This window comes from Balaenoptera musculus, chromosome 3, assembly GCF_009873245.2.
Source record: "Balaenoptera musculus isolate JJ_BM4_2016_0621 chromosome 3, mBalMus1.pri.v3, whole genome shotgun sequence".
Taxonomy (NCBI): domain Eukaryota; kingdom Metazoa; phylum Chordata; class Mammalia; order Artiodactyla; family Balaenopteridae; genus Balaenoptera; species Balaenoptera musculus.
The window spans coordinates 117,273,389-117,287,646 of NC_045787.1; the positions used below are offsets into that span (position 1 = coordinate 117,273,389).

Here is a 14,258-nt window from a genome sequence, read left to right on the forward strand (position 1 = left end):
GCAAAATAAAACGTCAATAATTAAAACAAAAAACAAGAAAAATTAGACAGGAGCAATATTTGAAGAGAAAATATTTGTTCTAAAAGTGATGAAGACTTCAACACACAGAATCAAAAGCTCAGAGAACCCCAAGTATGAATACAAAGAAAACCACACCATAGCACATTATCACAGTAAAACTGCTAAAAGCCAGAGTAAAAAGAAAATTCTCAAAGTAGCAGGAGGTGGAACATATCTTCAAATGAATAACAATAACACTGACAGTGGAGGGTTTTGTTTGTTTGTTTCTTAAGGGAAAACAAAAAATATCCTTCAAAAATGTAAGTGAAATAAAGATATATCCAGACAAAAACAGAGAATTCATTACAAGTAGACCTGAACTAAAATAAATAGTAAAGGGGATATTTATTTATTCAAGCAGAAAATAAAGTATCCCAAAAGGAAATACAGAAATGCAGGTAGGAAGGAAAAACACTAGAAAGGAGCTTTTAAGTGAATACTGATATTATAAAATAATAGTAAAAATGTTTGTAGGGTTTAAAAAATATGTAGAATAGGGGCTTCCCTGGTGGCGCAGTGGTTGAGAATCTGCCTGCCAGTGCAGGGGACACGGGTTCGCGCCCTGGTCTGGGAAGATCCCACATGCCGCGGAGCAACTAGGCCCGTGAGCCACAACTACTGAGCCTGCGTGTCTGGAGCCTGTGCTCCGCAACAAGAGAGGCCACGATAGTGAGAGGCCCGTGCAGCACGATGAAGAGTGGCCCCCACTCGCCGCAACTAGAGAAAGCCCTCTCACAGAAACGAAGACCCAGCACAGCCAAAAATAAATAATTAATTAAAAAAAAAAGAATATGTCATCCCGATCTGTAAACATCCGTCAACATTTTAAAAAAAAGAAAAAAAAATATGTAGAATTAAAATGCATGAAATCCATGATTCAAAAGATGTGTAGTACATAGAGTTAAAATACTGTAAAGTTCTAACATTACCTGGAAGGTGGTAAAAGTTCTAATATTTATTAGGTTGTAATAGGTCAAGCATGCATGTTGTAATTTCTAAGGTATATACACTAAAAGGATAGTAAAAAAAAAAAATGTGTAACTAAGAATAGGGGAAATGTGAAGTAATAAAGTTTTAAATGAATCAGTAAGAATAACAGAAAAAAAGGATGTAAATTGGAAAATCAAACAGAAAACAAAGAGCAATTTGGTATATATCAATTCAAGTGGATTAAATACTTTGCAATGAAAAGACTAAGATCATCAGACTGGATTTACAAACACACATACTAAATATGTACTGCTTACAAGGGACACACCTTAAATAAAGACACAGAAGTCTTAGGACAAAATAGTGGAAGAAAAGATACTACCCAAAAGAAAGCTCATGTAGCTGTACTAATATCAGATAAAGATTTTATCTGTAATAATGCTACTGCCTTGAATAGACACATTTCATAGTGATAAAGGGTCAATCCACAAGGAAAATATGATCACTCTAAATCTAAATACATCCAATAATTTAGTTTCAAAATATATAAAGTAAAAATTGACTGAACTAAAAGAAAAGGGTAAATCCATAACTACAGCGGAAGAATTAACACCCTTTGTACAGTAACTAATAAAACAAGCAGACAAAAACTTGGAAGGGATACAGAAAATATGAACACATCTAACAAACTTGACCTAATTGATACATTAGAACAATGCATCCAACAATGACAAATTACACCTTTCTTTTCATACACACACAGCACATTTACCAAAATTTACCATATGCTGGGCAAACCAACAAATTTCAAAGGATAGAAATCATTCAAAGTATTTTCTCTGATCACACTAGCATTGCATTAAGTTGGAAATCAGTAAAAGGATAACTACAAAGTTCCCAATTATTTGGATACTGAATAAATATCCAAATAACTCTGGAGTCAGTGAAGAAATCACAAAAGAAATTAGAAAATATTTTGAACAGAATGAAATCAACATATTACATAGAACAGACAGAACTAATAGAAAATACAAAATAAGATGGTAGATTTAAATCCAAATATTTCAGTAATTATGTTAAATGCAGACAGACTATATGCTCCACTTAAGACCAACATTGTAAATGATGAAGGTACATTAATATTAGACAGTTTTCCAGGCAACAAAAAGCATTAAAAAGATAAACAGGGACATACTATAACAATAAAAGTTTTAGTTTGTCAGGAAAATATAAGAATTTTGAATTTGTATGCACCTAATAACAACACACATTTATGTATTAAGATATATAAAGCACCAAAAAAGGACAAGCTTAATCTAATCATGAGGATACATTAGGCAAATCCATACTGAGGGACATTCTACAAACTAACTGGTCTATACTCTTTAAAAAATGTCAAGATATTAAAAGATAAAGACCAAGGAACTACAATGAGGAGTCTGACTCCATTTTTGGTTTAACGGTTGACAGCTGTTAAGCCTCACCTCTCTCACTTCACCTTGTGCCTCACATCTGGGCAAAGGAACACAGAGGCCTCACTGCTCCCTCCTTGGTGCCAGTGGAGATTCAGACTATGCAAGGTCCTTGTGCAGGAACTCTAAGCCTGGCCCTACCCTAAGCACAATAAAAACTTAGGCCAGTCTCCTTTCCTTGCCCTTTCAAGCCTGCTTGAGAGGACTATTCTCCTCTTCCCAGACACCTCAATCATTTAAGTTAATAAACCTTTTCATACCCTCTTGGTGTGTGTGGGGCATCATCATTCTTGACATCCAAACTAAATTTTGAGTAGGGGTCCATATACCTTTGCAGGAGACCATAACAGAAATTATTCTCAATTAAAGAATATAAGGGACAACTGAATGCAATGCATGATCCAGTATTTTTTCTGTAAAGGATGTCACTGTGACAATTGGCAAAATCTAAAGGTCAGATTAAATAACATTATTACATTAATGTTAATTTCCTAATTTTGATATGTGGTTATGGATCTACCATTAGCAAATGCACACCAAAGGATAAAGAGGCAACTGATCTGTATGCTTCAGAAAAAAAATAATCACACACACACAGAAGGGTAAGGCAAATGTGGTAAAATGTTAACATCTCAGGAATGTGGTAAAGCGTGTGCAGGAAATTTTTTGCTATATTCTAGCAAGTTTTCTGTAAGTCTGAAATTGATATAAAAAGTTGATATAAAAAATTAAAAGAAAAAATATAAAGCAAAAACTGACAGAATTACAATGCTAAATCCACAAAGTGGGATGTTTCAACCATTTCTCTAGGTAACTGATAAAACAAGCAAACAAAAAGTAAAGATACAGAAAATTTAAGCAACACAATTAACAAACAGGACCTAATGGAGATATATACAACACTTCATGCAACTGAAGAACAAATACATGAATTTCAAGTGCACATAGAACATTTATAATATTTAACAATATTCAGAGTCATAAAGGAAAACTCCACACATTTCTTAAGACTGAAATCACAAGAGCAGTGACCAGTTAGGCCTCCCCTCCTAAAGTACTGATTGTCAGTGCATATTAGCCAGGTGGTGCACTTTAGCTACCTTGGACAATGCTATCAAGTATGCTGGGAAGGGAGGAAGCCCTCTCTGCACGTGGAAGAGCCCATGTTTGGACTCCCCTTCTTCTGACGTTGCAACAATAACAGTAACAACCAGACAACCATGACATGTGGGTGGAGTCCATCAGGTAATGCTGTGCGAAGTAAACTACCTCAAGGTATGAAATCACCTCAGCAATTACTTTCCTTTTTATTCCCCCCACCTCTTCTCTTTTTTTAAAATCTTTTTTTCTTTGTGGCTTGCTGATTTCATATAAAAAAGAAAAGCAAAGCAAAAAGCAAAAAAAAACCCCAAAAAACAAAAAACAAGAGCACTGACCAAAATGCAACTAGCTAGAAATTAATAAGACATTTAAAAAAAATCCTGAGAACTCACAGGGGTAGACAGAATAATGGTTCAGATATCCACATCCTAATTCAATGTTACATACAAAAAGTACATTGCAGGTGTGGTAAAGTTGATCTTGAGATGAGAGGATTATTCTGGATTACCTGGTTGATCCCATGTAGTTACAATGATCCTTATAAGAAGGAGGTAGGAGGGTCACAGCGAGAGAAGAGACATGGTGACAGAAGCAGAGGAGAGAAAGAGAGAGACAGAGATAGAGATATGAAGATGCTATGATGCTAACTTTGAAGATGGAGAAGGGGCCCTAAGCCAAGGAATGCAGGCAGCCTCTAGAAGCTGGAAAAGGCATTCTCCCCTAAAGCCTCCAAAGGAAACACAGCTCTGTCAAAACCTTGATATTAGGACTGTGGACTCCACATAAATTTATATTCCTGTTAAGTCACTAAATTTGTGGTAATTTGTTATAGCAGCAATAGGAAATTAATACATTCCATATATTTAGAAATAAAGTACTTCTAAATAACCCATGAAAAGAAATCATAATGAAAATCAAAATTTATTGGACTGAATAATAAAAATGCTTCCTGTTATGGACCAAGTAGTGTTCCTCCCAAATTCATATGTTGAAGCCCTAACATGCCCCATGGCCCCCTGCCTGCACCCCCCACCACCCGGTGCTTCAGAATATGGCTGTATTTGGAGACAGGGTTTTTAAAGAGGTGATTAAGTTAAAAGGAGGCTCTTAGGGTGGACCCTGCTCAACCTGACTGGCGTCCCTGTAAGAAGAAAAATCTGGACAGACAAGGAGACACCAGGAATGCAGGCACGTAGGAAAAGACCATGCGAAGACATGGTGAGAAGGCAGCATATGCAACCCAAGGGAAAACGCCTCAGAAGAAACCAGAACTGCTGACACCTAAATCTAGGACTTCTACCCTCCAGACCTATGAGAAATAAATATCTGTTTTTTAAGCTACCATGTCCGTGGTACACTATGGCAGCCTTAATAAGCTAATACACTTCCTATTAAAACTTAAGGGCTACACCTAAAACAGAAACTTAGTGTCAAACACATATATGGAAAAAAATAAAAAAGACCAAAAACTAATGAGTTAACTACTCATTTCAAGAAATTAGAATTAGAACAGTAAAATAAACCCTAAAGAAAAATTTTAAAAGAAAATACAGGTAAAAGCAGAAATTAATGATCTATAACAGAGATTAACAAAGCCAATAGTTCTTTTTTTTTTTTTTTTAAGACTTGTAAATTCAGAAAACCTCTGGTGAGACTGATCAGTATTTAAAAATGAGAGAGTAATTAGGCATCCAACGTCGGGAACAAGCACCACAAAAAACAAAAACAAAAATGGAAATGAATAAATATGCTTCAGGCATTAAAATAAATAATTTCATACAAAATATATGTGAGAATTTAGATGAAATGGATAAATTTCTAGAAAAATGTAACTTACCAAAACTGACTCAATAAGAGAAAACCTGATCAGTCCCTATAACTACGAAAGCTATTAAATTGGTAGTCAGTGTTTCCTAGGAGACCCAGATGACTTTGCCAGCCAATTATTTCAAACAGTCAAGGAATAAATAATTCCCCTAATCTTATGTAAAAATTCTTCCACAGTATAGAAAATGGAAATATTCCTCAAGTCACACTATGAGGCTAGTATAATCTTAATAGCAAAATGTAAAAGAACAAAAAATCATAGGTTACTTTTACTCATAAACATAGGCATAAAATTCTTGAAATACCAGCAAAGTGGATTAAACAATATAAAATAAAAAGGATAATAAATAATGCCCAAATTGGATTTATTTTAGGAATGCAAGATTAGTGTAACAAAACGAAACTGAGTTATTTGTAGCAAGGTGGATGGAGTTAGAGTCTGTCATAGAGAGTGAAGTAAGTCAGAAAGAGAAAAACAAATACAGTATGCTAACACATATATATGGAATCTAAGGAAAAAAAAAAAGGTCATGAAGAACCTAGTGGCAAGACGGGAATAAAGACACAGACCTACTAGAGAATGGAACTGAGGATACGGAGAGGGGGAAGGGTAAGTTGTGACAAAGTGAGAGAGTGGCATGGACATATATACACTACCAAACGTAAAATAGATAGCTAGTGGGAAGCAACCGCATAGCACAGGGAGATCAGCTCGGTGCTTTGTGACCACCTAGAGGGGTGGGATAGGGAGGGTGGGAGGGAGGGAGATGCAAGAGGGAAGAGATATGGGAACATATGTATATGTATAACTGATTCACTTTGTTATAAAGCAGAAACTAACACACCATTGTAAAGCAATTATACTCCAATAAAGATGTTAAAAAAAAAAGATTAGTGTAACAGAAGCCAATTATTATGCTTCACCACAATTACAGATTGAAGAAGAAAAATTATGTGATAATCCTAACAGTACAAAAAAGCATTTGATCAAATTCAGTACCCATTCATGAAAAATACTCTCAGCAAACTAGGAATACAAGAGAACTTCCTTAATTTGACAGAGTATTTACCAAAAGTTGAAGGCAAAAACCATGCTTAAAGGTAAAATGTTGAAAACTTTGTCTTTGAGATTAGGAGCAAGAGAAGAATATTCATCATTACCACTTCATTCAACAACACTGGCTGGAGGTTTGAGCCAGTGCAGTAAGGCAAGAAAAAAATCTTAAGCATTAGAAAAGAAGAAATAACACTCTCATGTGAAGATACTGATTATCAATATAGAAAATCCCAAGAATCTATAGATAAAGAAATTTTAAGAGGAGGAGGTGGAGGAGGCGGCTCGGGCAGATCTGAGCAGCGAGCTGGAGCGCGGAGCGTGAGGGAGCAGAGCCGCCTACCCGCCCGCCGCCACCTCCCCTCCAAAAAGAACAGCAAGAAGCAATTGAACATATTGATGAAGTACAAAATGAAATAGACAGACTTAACGAACAAGCCAGTGAGGAGATTTTGAAAGTGGAACAGAAATATAACAAACTCCGCCAACCATTTTTTCAGAAGAGATCGGAATTGATCGCCAAAATCCCAAATTTTGGGGTAACAACATTTGTTAACCATCCACAAGTGTCTGCACTGCTTGGGAAGGAGGATGAAGAGGTGCTGCATTATTTGACAAGAGTCGAAGTGACAGAATTTGAAGATATTAAATCAGGTTACAGAATAGATTTTTATCTTGATGAAAACCCTTACTTCGAAAATAAAGTTCTCTCCAAAGAATTTCATCTGAATGAGAGTGGTGATCCATCTTCAAAGTCCACTGAAATCAAATGGAAATCCGGAAAGGATTTGACAAAACGTTCAAGTCAAACGTAGAATAAAGCCAGCAGGAAGAGACAGCATGAGGAACCAGAAAGCTTCTTCACCTGGTTTACTGATCATTCTGATGCAGATGCAGATGAGTTAGGAGAGGTCATCAAAGATGATATTTGGCCAAATCCATTACAGTACTACTTGGTTCCGGACATGGATGATGAGGAAGGGGAAGGAGAAGAAGATGATGATGATGATGATGATGATGATGAAGAGGAAGAAGGATTGGAAGATACTGATGAAGAAGGGGATGAGGATGAAGGTGAAGAAGATGAAGATGATGATGAGGGGGAGGAAGGAGAGGAAGATGAAGGAGAAGATGACTAATGGAACACTGATGGATTCCAACCTTCCTTTTTTAATTTTCTCCAGTCCCTGGGAGCAAGTTGCAGTCTTTTTTTTTTTTTTTCTCCTTCTCCTCTTGTGCTCAGTTGCCCTGTTTTTGAGGTCTCTTTTCTCCTTTATACCATGTCTCACAACTAATTTGGGGGGAAAATACCTTGAGCGGAATTCAGTGGGAAAAGAATCTCTACCCCTTTCTGTTCCAAATTCATTTTTATCCCTTCCTGTCTCAACAAAAACTTTATGGAATCAACACCACCATGCTCTGTGGGAAAAAAGAAAAACCTCCTACTCCCTTAGCTCTGCTGGAAGCTGGAGGGTGCTAGGCCCCTGTGTAGTAGTGCATAGAATTCTAGCTTTTTCCTCCTCTTCTCTGTATATTGATTTGGGCTCAGAGATTACACTGGTCTCTATGTGAATATGGACAGTTAGCATTACCAACATGTATCTGTCTACTTTCTCTTGTTTAAAAAAAAAAAAAAAAAAAAACTTAAAAAATGGGGTTATAGAAGGTCAGCAAAGGGTGGGTTTGAGATGTTTGGGTGGGTTAAGTGGGCATTTTGACAACATGGCTTCTCCTTTGGCATGTTTAATTGTGATGTTTAACGGACATCCTTGCAGTTTAAGATGACACTTTTAAAATAAAATTTCTCTCCTAATGATGACTTGAGCCCTGCCACTCGATGGGAGAATCAGCAGAACCTGTAGGATCTTATTTGCATTGACATTTTCTATTGTAATTTTGTTCCTGTTTATTTTTAAGTTTTCTTTTTGTTTCACTGGAAAGGAAAGATGATGCTCAGTTTTAAACGTTAAAAGTGTACAAGTTGCTTTGTTACAATAAAACTAAATGTGTACACACACACAAAAAAAGAAATTTTAAATATCATATAAAAATATGAAGTACCTAGGAATAAATTTCATAAAAGTTGTATAAGACCTCTAAGAGAAACAATAGAGCTTTTCTGAAAAACATTAAAAATGATAAATAAGTGAATGTAGATGTTAAGTTCCATAGATTAAAAGACTTGATAACAAGATACCAATTCTTCCCAGATTGATTTATAGAGTCAGTAGAATAAAAATCCCAACAGGGTTCTTTTTTTAAGTTGACAAGCTGATTCTAAAATTTATATGGAAATACAAAGAAGAAGAGCTAAGACATTCTTGGAAAAGCAGCAAAAGATAGGAGATTAATACACTTTATAACCGTAATAAATCAAGATCGTATGGTACCGGCATTGGGATAGACAAAATGATCAACAAGAAGGAGAGCACAGTCCAGAAAACAGACCCAGGCATAAAAGAGCACTTGATATAACAGACTGAGCATGTCAGACTTCCCAATAAGTGGGACTGGAACTAAGTGTCTGTATGAAAAAAGAAATTGTACCCATATGCAAATAAATCAACTACAGGTCAATTAAAAACCTTAACGTGTTGGGGCTTCCCTGGTGGCGCAGTGGTTGAGAGTCTGCCTGCCAATGCAGGGGACACGGGTTTGAGCCCTGGTCTGGGAAGATCCCACATGCCGCGGAGCGACTAGACCCGTGAGCCACAACTACTGAGCCTGCGCGTCTGGAGCTTGTGCTCCGCAACAAGAGAGGCCGCGACAGTGAGAGGCCTGCGCACCGCGATGAAGAGTGGCCCCCGCTTGCCGCAACTAGAGAAAGCCCTTGCACAGAAACGAAGACCCAACACAGTCATAAATAATTAATTTTTTTAAAAAACCAAAAACCTTAATGTGAATGGAAAAGCTATAGGATTAATTATCTTAATGACTAAAGGATTTCTTAAATAAGCCACAAGACGCATTACTCATAAAGGAAAACACTGGTAAATCTAAGCACTTTATATAAAGAACTTCTGTTCATTGAGACACGGTTAAAAAAAAAAAAAGTGGGTTTCCCTTGTGGCTCAGTGGTTAAGAATCCGCCTGTCAATGTAGGGGACACGGGTTCAAGCCCTGGTCCGGGAAGATCCCATATGCCGTGGAGCAACTAAGCCCGTGAGTCACAACTACTGAGCCCACGTGCCACAACTACTTAAGCCCAAGCGCCTAGAGCCCATGCTCTGCAACAAGAGAAGCCATCGCCATGAGAAGCCTGCACACCACAATGAAGAGTAGCCCCTGCTTGCTGCAACTAGAGAAAGCCCGTGCGCAGCAATGAAGACCAAATGCAGCCAAAAATAAATAAATAAATTTATTAAAAAAAAAAAAAAAGTGAAAAGCCACAAAGTCAGAGAAGATGTTTGTGACAAAGGACTTATATCTAGAAAATATAAGGAATTCCTTTTGTTTGGCGTAGCACCATTTTGCAATCGTAATGAACGAACAGATCTATGTACTGAGAATCAACAGCTGCTAACATCACAGAGGGGACAGCCACATATTATGTGCCTTCTGAAGAGGAACCTAACACCTATTACGAAGAAGTCTTGGTGAAAGACAAACAAATGGAGCCTGGTTCTGATTAAGCCTCTAGATCCAATTACCAATTTACACCAAATACACAGGACAGAAATTACACACTACACTATGCGAATACAATCGCAAAGTTGATATTATGGGAAACTCTACAGACAAATGATACAGTTTTTACAACAAATTAACTGCAAGGGGAAAAAAAAGAGAAAGAGGAAAAAGCCAATAGATTTAAGACATAAAGAAGACATTAAAAAACATGGGTAGAACTAAACTATAGTGTTCAGGAATATAAACTTGGGTGATAAAGCTTTTTCAAAAAATGGAGACCATACCTTAAGTCGGGATTTTGGTTTCTTTTAGAGGAGAAGAGGCACATGGATGTTCCTAGGAGTCTCCTGGAAAGTTTCTATCTCCGGACATGTGACATTTCAAGGGTATTCACCTTATAATAATTCACTAAGTTGCACATGTTTTATGTACTTCCTATATTTTTATTATATTTAACCACAAAAAGTTTAAACATGAAGAGACAACCTAAAAATTAGCACCTTGGTTAATGGGAACTACAGCTTCCAAACTAGGCACTTGGCCAACCTAGTCTCCAAGGACCAGACCTCACCACTGTCCTGCCAGCCTTGCCAAGTCAGCTACTGCAACTTCCCTTCTGTAACCTGTGCTCTCCCACAAAGCAAGGGAATACACTGCCTGCTGTGCCTGCTGAAAGTCAGTCACTGACCCATTTCCAAAAGGGGAGAAAGAACATCAAGAGCTTTCATCTCATCATCTGCACCCAGGTCCGTCCCTGGGGTTATCTCCAACAAGGTCATGGGGATGTTATAATCCTGAAGCCATGAAAGAATTTTCACATGTGCCCGTTCCCCACACAACATGGTATTTTTCCTTTCTGTAGAACAGTCTATGAAGTATTACTAACTAATTAAGTCTGATCAGGGAGAAAGGCTGCCAATTAAGTAAAAAGAAAGGTTTGGGAGATAAAGCTGAGGACCTGGAATCTCTCTAGAGATGCAGCTATTAAAGAACAGGTAAATTTGCTGTCCCAAAGCTTAAAACCTCTCCTTTAATTCCCGGGAAACAGCATGGTCCACTGTGACCATGTTCTCTGTTGAGAGCAGTCTGCAAACTTTTCTAAAGACTTTGGGTAGGTAACAGGCTATCATGTCAGGAGAAACAAGCCACTCTCCTAGTAAAAGACTCCAGTCCCTTCTCCCTCTGAAGGCTGCAGAGCACTGCGTCTTCACCTCCTCTCCCATCACCTCTGGGGAAATCCTGAAGATGGGAGGCTCCGCTGTGTGAAGAAGAGAAGTTTGGCTCTCAATCTTCTCAATCCCAACCTGAGAGATCCTCCCTCTCTCCTTAAGAAATTAAGTCTATACACAAACTGCAAGATAAAAAAATAAGAGACAAGGCAAGCTAGAGAGAGAATCTATAGAGGCATCAACCAGTTGTAATGTATAGACTGTGTGTGGCTCTCATTCAGATAAACAAACTTAAATAAATACTACTTTAAGAACACTGAGTGGATATGTGATATTAAAGAATTTTTCAGATGTGATAATACAATTCTCTCTTTTTTTAAAAAGTCCTTATTTTTTCATACACATTCTCAACTACTTAAGGATATTAAATGATATATGCTTTACAATAACTGGGGTGGTGAAGAGGAGGCTGATGCAGGTACATGAAACAAGACTGGCCATGAGTTAAGTTTTGAAACTGGGTGATGGAGACAGGTATTCATACTATTCTCTTTGCATATATATATGTGTATGTGTGTGTGTGTGTGTGTGTGTGTGTGTGTGTACGTATTATATATGTGTGTGGGGAGAGGTTACATTTTCAAAAATAAAAGTTTTCTTTTTAACTCGGATTGTTTCCCTGAAGTCACTAGGGCATCTGATTCTTCTCAGACAACTCAGAGAAAAGGTATCTTTTCTTCTTAGCCGATTCTTTAATTGAGGATACCAGCCTAAATATCTCCGTGGTAAAAACCACCGAAGCCAGGCTTAGATCCTTCATAAGGCGAAGGGGAGGTCCTGCATGCTGCCGCAAAACCAGCCCCTGCCATGGTCAGTAGGTGTCCAGTAGCCACGCGTCACTCTGTTCTTAGGGACCTGCTGCATCTATTGCTCCGGACGCAGGCAGCCTGCAGCAAGCTAGGTCCCTGATGACCAAGTGCTGAGTAAAGTTCTGGAGCCCTGCCTCAGCCTGTCTCACTCCCTCCCCCAGCCAGGCTCCTCCCTTGCAGAATTTTTTTTTTTTCCTGCGTCACAAACACAAAATGGAGTTAGCTGGGAGCAAAAACAATCTATCTAAAATGGCTGAATGCAGCAGGGAGTGCCAGGCGATAAAGCGAAGGGAAAGGGCACCCCCTGCTGTCCAACACACGGACCCTATTTTTCTTTTTTTGCTATTTTTGCATATGTCAAAAGAATCAATCCTACAGAGTCCAAGCAATTTTGCCATGAATCTTGAAAATTATGTTTTAATTCTAAATTTCAGAGAGTAGAAATTGAGGCTAAGAAAGGAAGATAATTCTCAGTTTCTAAAGACAGCAGAGTCAAGGCACAACAGCAGCCTGAGTCCCAGTTACACTTTGGTTATGATTATTAACAGTTTCTAAGAGCCTGCAGAACGGAAGGGAGGTCCATCTCAGCACCGTATTCCCCAACTTAAGAAAGAGCTAATGGCCCCCGGAGTCCCACAGCTATAGCCATCACTTCCTCAGGAATTCCTGTTGCAGGCTTCTCTCAATGAAGACCACAAACAGGAAATGGAGGAGTGGGGAGTTGCCTGACATCCTGGCAACTAAGTTCCTAAGAATCACAGGTGGGAGTGACTAAGTGGGATAGGATAAAGGACTTTGGTGAAATACTGCTGAGAACACAGACTGGCTCTAACGCCAGTTACATCCGAAGGGATGAAAGATTCAGGCTGATCTATAAAACAACTCCACCTATCCTTAATTCTCACTTATTGTCTCAGGACCACACACTACTTGCTCTGCCCAGGATGAAGCCTGCGGCATTTGTCCCTATTCTACAGGGAACACCCTCCATAGTCTTATGTTACAGCTCCCTTGAGTAAACCAAATACTTTATGACTAAAAGAGAACACACGAGAAAGATGGAAAAAGCAGAAATATGTTGAAAAATCTGTGGATCTAAGGCACCAACGGTTTCCACTACTTAAATGAGGCAGCACAAACACGTGAGTTTATCCAATGTCCATAAAGTGAGATAATGGCAATACATACAACACACATGAGCACAGAATCATAATAGGAAGTAAAAAAAAAAAAAAGTGGACTCTGGTACCACTACAGTTCTCTCTTAAAAATAGGGTCTTTGTGGAAGAGGCCTAGGTCTCCCTAGCATATCTGAAAGATTAGAATACTTAGTTAGACCTCTAGGAAATAACAACAAACTTTCTGTGAGGATAACATAGTTATAGAATCACCAAGTCCACCCAGCATACAATAAACCATGTCTATTAAGCTCTACACTAACTCTTTGATTCTGGGAAGGGGACAGAGCAAGAGGGCCCTATCATGTACTAATGTAAGAAGCTGCCCATGTGGGGGATTTCAACTTTATATTCCCCATAGCTGCAATATGCACGGGGGGGAATAATTCAGTACCTCAAAGCCACTCGTAGGTATACACCTCGGTGGGAGGTGGGGGGGAACAGATAAACAGCATGCCAGTTGAACAGCTGTTATTCCTGCCCAAAGGTAACCAGATTTCTATCACTGACCTCTTCGCCAAAATAAATACCTATCTGCTAAATCCAACAGAACTGGGCCATCATGGATGTGCAAGCTGTAAGGAAGGACGGAGCAAAGTGGCAGAGATGGATAAATCTGAAGGTCAAGAACAAAGCCAGACAGAATTCCAAATCTACAAGAACCAAGTGCTGAGTTAGCAAGAAGGAGGCAAACAGAAGTGTGAAAGGGTGGCAGAAAAGCAGCGTCTGGGCACTTCACAAGCATTTGCTCATTTAGACAATACAGTCATTGAGCTTCTCACAGATACTTTCCCAGCACACCCAGGAGGGTGACTCAATAAGGGAGTGCTAACAACGAGATCAGCTTCAGAGATGTGGGTGGGTAGGGGCTAGAAGGACAGGCACTGCCCCAAGCAAGTCAGCAAAAGGGTAGGACAGGTTTATGTAAGGGAACAGGCGCAGGAGAGGGCAGGAGAAAAGGCATCAAA

The 14,258-nt window shown here is 38.6% G+C and overlaps 1 protein-coding gene and 1 pseudogene across 4 annotated transcripts in view; one reads left to right on the forward strand and one right to left on the reverse strand.

Moving 5' to 3' along the window:
• The window catches only part of DIAPH1 (diaphanous related formin 1), a 97,186-nt gene that overhangs the window by 27,317 nt on the left and 55,611 nt on the right, over nt 1–14,258 (reverse strand). The gene's annotated exons all lie outside the window — the stretch shown is intronic.
• LOC118891947 lies at nt 6,482–7,895 on the forward strand (annotated as a pseudogene).